The sequence below is a fragment of the Salvia miltiorrhiza genome, chromosome 4 (genome assembly GCF_028751815.1).
Source record: "Salvia miltiorrhiza cultivar Shanhuang (shh) chromosome 4, IMPLAD_Smil_shh, whole genome shotgun sequence".
Taxonomy (NCBI): Eukaryota; Viridiplantae; Streptophyta; class Magnoliopsida; order Lamiales; family Lamiaceae; genus Salvia; species Salvia miltiorrhiza.
The window spans coordinates 6,993,349-7,000,799 of NC_080390.1; positions in this window are offsets into that span (position 1 = coordinate 6,993,349).

Here is a 7,451-nt window from a genome sequence, read left to right on the forward strand (position 1 = left end):
AGGAGTGCTTAGACCTCGTTTGCCTCCAGAGAATGCAAGAGATAGAATGGGATAACCAAGAGGAAGCCCTGAAGTTCATTTGGCCTGCCCAGGATGAAACTCCAGCCAACTTTAAAACCCCCTCTACATCACGCCCTACCAGAAGGATGAGTGTCCAGCCTGAGACGGGGAGGTCAGAAGTGTTGGAGAGCCTTGCTCGTATTGAGGAGAATCAAGCCGCGATGAAGGCAATCTTGGATGCCATCTACATGTTGATCGAAGGTACCGGTGCCAGGTACCCTTCCCCCTAACAAGTTCCTCCCTTTTTCGTTTTTTTGTTTTTTTTTTCTTTTAGGTCTTAGGTGTTTTTAAAGTCTATTGCGTCCAAAAATAACAGTTATAACAAAAAGCAATAAAGAACACGAGATTTATGTGGTTCGATCGTAAGGATCTATGTCCACGGGATTGCAGGGTATTTTTACTATGTATGCGGGGAAAATAATGACTTACAAAGAGTACTGAAAGCTAGATGATCTAACAATGAGAAAATACGCCTTTATTTATAGGCCAACTACTAAGAATCCTAATAGGAAAATAAACTTATAACCAAATTCTATTCGATCTAGATTTCTTCATACCTATCCATAGATAACCATCGTGATCATAAGCTCGAATCCTTCCTATACTGGAATCTTATCCATATCCTAGTAGGGATAAAATAATCTGCACGTTTCAGGGCTGATTACAAGCTAAACAGGCTTATTTCGGGCTGATTTCTACACTCCGGGTTGGGTCAACCCTGTATTGACCAAATCAGCCATGTTCTGACCGAAATCAAGCTTGTTTTACTTATTGTCACCCGATAAATAAGGAATGCATATTTTTATCCTCATCAGAGTCTTATTAGTTTTAGGTTTGGGGTTGGCCTGTGTTGCCAACCATTGTTTGCTGTTTTTCATTTTTCATTTTGTGTTTGTGTCGTGGTCTGTAACAGCCCGGCTCCAGACTTGACGACTGTCCCCACAGACCAACACAAGTCTTTTCTAGTGTGTTTTGTCCTCACTCGCACGCCCCCCGAGAAACTTTCCAGGGGGTAACCCATCCTGAAATTGCTCCAAGTCAAGCACGCTTAACCTTGGAGTTTCTTCCATGTGGGCACCAGAAAAGAAGATGCATCTTGTTGATATGAGTAGCACCTATCCAATCATTTAAGCTCTCCTCGAATATGCAGTCCCATACCTGCATATTCTTAGAATCCCTCTCGTTCGGATGTGTTTCGGTTCATCCCTGAGCCCCTCCGCTTGAAAGTCTTAATCGGAGCCGCTCCTTATCCGTGCCTCTTTGCACCGGCGATCACTCCACACTTCGTCCCCGGGCGTCACATGGTCCATCCCAATTCTCCACCCAGTTTGCCCGAGGCAAAGTGTGTGGGTGGGGGAAGGGGATGGCCACTCCTTTATATTTTTTGTGTGTTTGTTTTAGCCTTCCATACTCACTCACTTTGCCCTAGGTAAAGTGTGTGAGTACGGAAGGCTATGTTTGTCTTTTGTGGAGTTCTCGGAGGTCCATGAGTTGGCCTTTACCTGACCCATTTTTTCCAAGGCAAAGTGTGTGAGTGGGGGGCCGCCTACATGACTTTCGAGTCTCCTTTTTCTTGTTTGTTGCGTCGTCAGCATGTTTGAAGAATTTTACTATTTTGAGTATGAAGAATAAGGCCAAGCAAGTTTTGAGAATTTATATAGTTTATTTGCTTGATTGTATGTAAATAGGGATGACGAATCGAATTGAGCATGAACCTAGTGAGTTATGTGCCTAAATGTTGTACATATCTTGACCAACATATTTTTTATTCTTGTGTGTATATATGATAGACAATCTCGAGCATAACCAGAACTTGCATGCTATTCTTAGTCGAGGCTCTATTGATCTAGATGATAGTTGCTTAGATGACTTAGGCTAAAGATTCTTTCTAATTAGCCTACTTAAGCCAAAATGTCTTTGAAGGAATATTATTATCTTAATTCACCATACATTGATTAAACCTAGCATGCTCCTATTAATTTAAGTGTTGCACCTTGGAGTTAGAATCACTTACTTGTGAATTGAATGCAGAGGCTGTTGACGATTGAATCAAAAGACTCCAGTTCTGACCCAATTCGTCGCTGAACAGGTCAGCCAACTTCAACACTCCATTGGATCCCTTAAACAACCTCAAATCGTATTTTTAGCAGAAATAGGACTTCTTCGTCTACGAAATAGCTTTCCGTGGCCGCCTGTTTCACCTCAATCGGAGTTCTGTAGAGGAAGTTATCTCTGTTTTTCGGAGACTGCCAGAGCTTGATTTCCTGCGAAAATCTGACTCCAGCTCAGATCTTCTGAACTGTATCCCGCTCAGTTCCCAACGTTGGATGGACAACGAACTATGAGAACTCCCTTGGAGAATTCGACTACCTACAAAACGGCGCCACCTATTGCTCTCTCTAAAACCCTGATTTTTGTGTGTCTTATCTTGAGAGCAGATAGTTGTATTTATAGACAAAACACAACTCTAGGGCTCCAATAACTGTAGTGGACGAATTTTACTCCTACTAGGCTCAGGAGACTTTGGGCCAGTCCAGGGATCAGATACAAGGAATAAAGATGGGCCTCTAATGAATTAATTCTTATGATCAGCCCATATCATAATTAATCCATAAGTATTAATTCATTCCACTAGAGAATCAATACTGACTTACCCCTTTATTACCGATGATGAGTTTGGGCTTGTATTTAGACTTATTAAATCTCCGTATTTTTAAAATATCTGACATCCATTAATTAATTAAAGCTCTGACAACTTATATTAATTAATCTCTTTGTAATCCTTAAGTAGTACCACTCAACCTTTATTATTGCGCCTGAACTTAATCAACCTGCAGGGTTTAACGCAATAAACCTTTTGAGATCCTTAAGGGGATGTCATTATCCTATACCGGATATGAGTACTAATACAGATACCCAAATATCATATGTTAACCTCTATCACCCAAGATACAGAATACTCAAGTTAATATATAATTCTTACCCATAGTAAATCAAAGTGATACAGGAATCAACATATATATCTGAAATCTTATTAGTATTAAGATTTTATTAAGTCACCGAGATCTTGATTCTTCACTTATGTCAGATAGAAGAATACATCTCATTGTGATCCTATCAATACGTTATGACGTACCAGTATAGACAAATAGTCAAGACAAACTATTTCCATCTATGCTGCAGCCTAAACCAACGACTCGTCCTAGAGTCATCTCGGCTGTGATCTATTTATATCTCTTAAGTTTATTCCAATTATATGACCTTCTGTGATCCGTTAATCACCATATAATCTACTTATATAGAGATAAAGGACATACATATGCAACTATGAACAATTCAGATAGGAGATTAGGTAGTGAACTCAGGAATCATTGTATACAAGCATAAAAGTTCTTGCTTTCAGTATACAAATCCAACAATCTCCCACTTATACTAAAGCAAACTTTTAGTATACAATGTGTCTATTTACCAATCACCTAACACTTCTCTCATTTATACTTAAAGTTTCCTAAGTGGGTGGCATCAATCGCATTCTCATCTTTCAATGACCATTTGCGATAAGCCTTTTGTGAAAAGATTAGTAGGTTTCTCCAATATGTGAGAATTTATTCTATGAGCACATAACCTCGATTTACGAATATTCGTATAACTTGGTACTTACTCTCCATGTGTTTGACCCCTTGTGGTTCTTGGATTCCTTAGAGTTTGCATCTGCACTTGAAGTATCACGAAGGTGATGATCTCACGCAAACTAGGAATCACCCTTAGATCCTGGAGGTAGTAGGTCAAACCAAATGATTTTTACCTTCCAAGGAAAACAAATAGCTCGAGGTAATTATTCTTTGTTCCGGTCAGCCTGGAAATCCGAAACCGTATAATCCAAAAAAGAACTAAATTGTCTAACTGATAAACTATCCTTATTCTCTAGTCAGGGACTTGAGAATATAATTTACCACAGTTCAGTGTCCTTAACTAGGATTATACTGATATCTTACAACCATGCTAACTGCATAGCAAATATCAGATCTCGTACATAGCAATCCATACATGAGGCTATCTACTGCGGAAACGTAGAATACTGCCTTTATTTCCTCAACCTCAATAGGTATCTTAAGACATATGTCTTTAGATAAAGGAACGCCATAGCTCAAAGGTTGCAATCCTTTCTTGGCGGTATGCATACTAAAACGAGTATTCTCAGTATCAATGTAAGACACTCGAGATAAGCCAAACATCTTTTTCTAGTGATCCCTTATAACTTTGATCACAAAGATGTATACTATACCTCCTTAGTCTTTCATCTGAAACTGTTCGGATAACCACTACTTTATGTTTGATAATAACTCCATATTGTCGCCAATTAGGAGGGTACTATCTATATAAAATGCAAGGTAAACCACATCACCGATGACACGAGATGCTTCTCTTCCTCCCTCACGTAACCTTAAAACTGCTAATGAATTAATTCTCGCTGCCCAGCACAGCCCTGCCCCGGAGCGCTGCTCAGCGCAGCCTTGCCCCAGAGCGCTGCTCAGTGCAGCCCTACCGCGAAGCGCTGCTCAGCGCAACTCTACCCCTCAGCGCTGCTCAGCGCAGCCCTGCCCCGGAGCGCTACTCAGCGCAGCCCTGCTCCGGAAGCGCTGCTCAGCGCAGCCCTACCGCGAAGCGCTGCTCAGCGCAGCCCTGCTCCGGAAGCGCTGCTCAGCGCAACTCTGCCCCGAAGAGCTCGACTGCGCAGCGCAGCCCTGAGGCACGCGCAACAGTGCAGCCCTGCCCGGCCATCCACTCCAAAAACTTGTTCTCCGTTCTTCGTCTGATTGTCGTCGTCTTCATCTCGTTTTACCATAATTACAGATTACAGCCGAAAAACAAAGTACAATTTGAAATTCTAATCTAACCTCGGATTTTCTCGTGGTGGAAAAATGATTACAACGTCAAAACGATGTATCCCACGAAACAACAGACCACGAAGAACAACAACAGATAAACAAAATAAAAACACGCACATATTAATCGAACGCGAATTATCAGATAGAGCCAAGAAAACTAATCCGGGCTCTGATACCAATTGAAGGAATATTAAATCAAATTAATACTCGATTTGCCCGAGGATCGTCTCTTGGATTATCTTAATTCATCATACATCGATTAAACCTAGCATGCTCCTATTAATTTAAGTAATGCACCTTGGAGTTAGAATCACTTACTTGTGAATTGAACGCAGAGGCTGTTGACGATTGAATCAAAAGACTCCAGTTCTGACCCAATTCGTCGCTGAATAGGTCAGACAACTTCAACGCTCCGTTTGACCTCTCAAACGACCTCCAATCGTATTTTTAGCAGAAATACTACTTCTTCGTCTTCGAAATAGCTTTCCGTGGCCGCCTGTTTCACCTCAATCGGAGTTCTGTAGAGGAAGTTATGGCTATTTTTCGAAGACTGTCAGAACTTGATTTCCTGCGAAAATCTGACTCCAGCTCAGATCTTCTGAATTGTATCCCGCTCAGTCCAGGGATCAGATACAAAGAATAAAGATGAGTCCCTAATGAATTAATTCTTATGATCAGCCCAGATCATAATTAATTCATAAGTATTAATTCATTCCACTAGAGAATCAATACTGACTTACCCATTTATTACCGATAATGAGTCGGGGCTTGTATTTAGACTTATTAAATCTCCGTATTTTAAAAATATCTGACATCCATTAATTAATTAAAGCTCTGACAGCTTATATTAATTAATATCTTTTTAATCCTTAAGTAGTACCACTCAACCCTTATTATTGCGCCTGAACTTAATCAACATGCAGGGCAATAAATCTTTTGAGCTCCTTAAGGGGATGTCATTATCTTATATCGGATACGGGTACTAATACAGATAACCAAATATCATATATTAACTGCTATCACCCAAGATACAGAGTACTCAAGTTAATATATAACTCTCACCTATAGTAAATCAAAGTGATACACGAATCAACATATATATCTGAAATCTTATTAGTATTAAGATTTTATTAAGTCACCGAGATCTTGATTCTTCACTTATGCCAGATAGAAGAATACATCTCACTGTGATCCTATCAATACGTTATGACGTACCAGTATAGACAAATAGTCAAGACAAACTATTTCCATCTATGCTGCAACCTAGACCAATGACTCGTCCTAGAGTCATCTCAGCTGTGATCTATTTATATCTCTTAAGTTTATTCCAATTATATGACCTTATGTAATCCGTTAATCACCATATAATCTACTTATATAGAGATAAAAGACATACATATGCAACTATGAACAATTCAGATAGGAAATTAGGTAGTGAACTCAGGAATCATTGTATACAAGCATAAAAGTTCTTGCTTTCAGTATACAAATCCAACAGTCTTACCTACCATTAATCCCTTGTAAGCCCCTTTGAGCTAGAATTAATTCTTTCGACTCACTCATAAAAATGCCCTAAATCTAATAGCCTACCCGGTCAAAAGGACTTAGGAGCATCAAAGGAGAAAAGGTAAAACAGGAGGAGAAAATGAGGGAATCATAATGGGCAAAATGCCAAGAGCAAAAATTAATAGAGGCCGAAGGCCCACAATTTGAAAGGCAAAGAAATAGAAAGAAAGAATAAGGACTTAGAAAAAATTTTGAAAATCAAAAGAAAAGAAGTCCAGGTTGTTATGTGCTGTGGGTCGTAAGAAGTGGCATCTTGGCCAGTAAAGTCCGAATGACCTTAGCCCAGATCCAAATACTTCCCACTTTTTGCCTTAAACCCCATTACAACCAAAAGTAAGACCTAAGGATGAACAATTAAAGTCTAGACTAGGGAGTGGAGATAGAGAGTGCATGCAAGCCTATGGTTAAAGTGTGTGCGTGTGCCGAGCCCAAGTTTTGTACTCTTTTTTCTTGTTGTGTCTAGTTCTAGATCGAGTCTTTGTGTGTGTTTTTTGCTTGTTTTTGTGTTTGGTAGGACACTTGTTTGGCAGGGACTCGTGGATGCTATAATGGGCAATATGGAGTAAATTCGATGAGAGAAAGGAAGGCACCTCAATGATCAAGTTTAACGAAGCCTACAGATTGGATGCAATCCAAAGATCGAGAGTCACATTTGCTGACCTACTGGGCATGATGTTGATCGAGTAGTAGTACTACTCAGAGGATGAGTTCTATTGCGTCCTGGACAGTTGGAGCTATTTTTGGGAGATAGTGTTGCAGCTAAGGCTATTTGCCGCTGGCCAAGAGGTTGGCTTGACTTACGCTTAGAAATCAGCATCCACCACGAGAGGCATCGAGGGCATGTGGAAGGGCAGAACGAAGGCAGGAATGGTGAACATGGGAGCAATGCATCATGACCAGGCGTCCAGGGCTAGATGCTGATGTGGCAGATCCTGT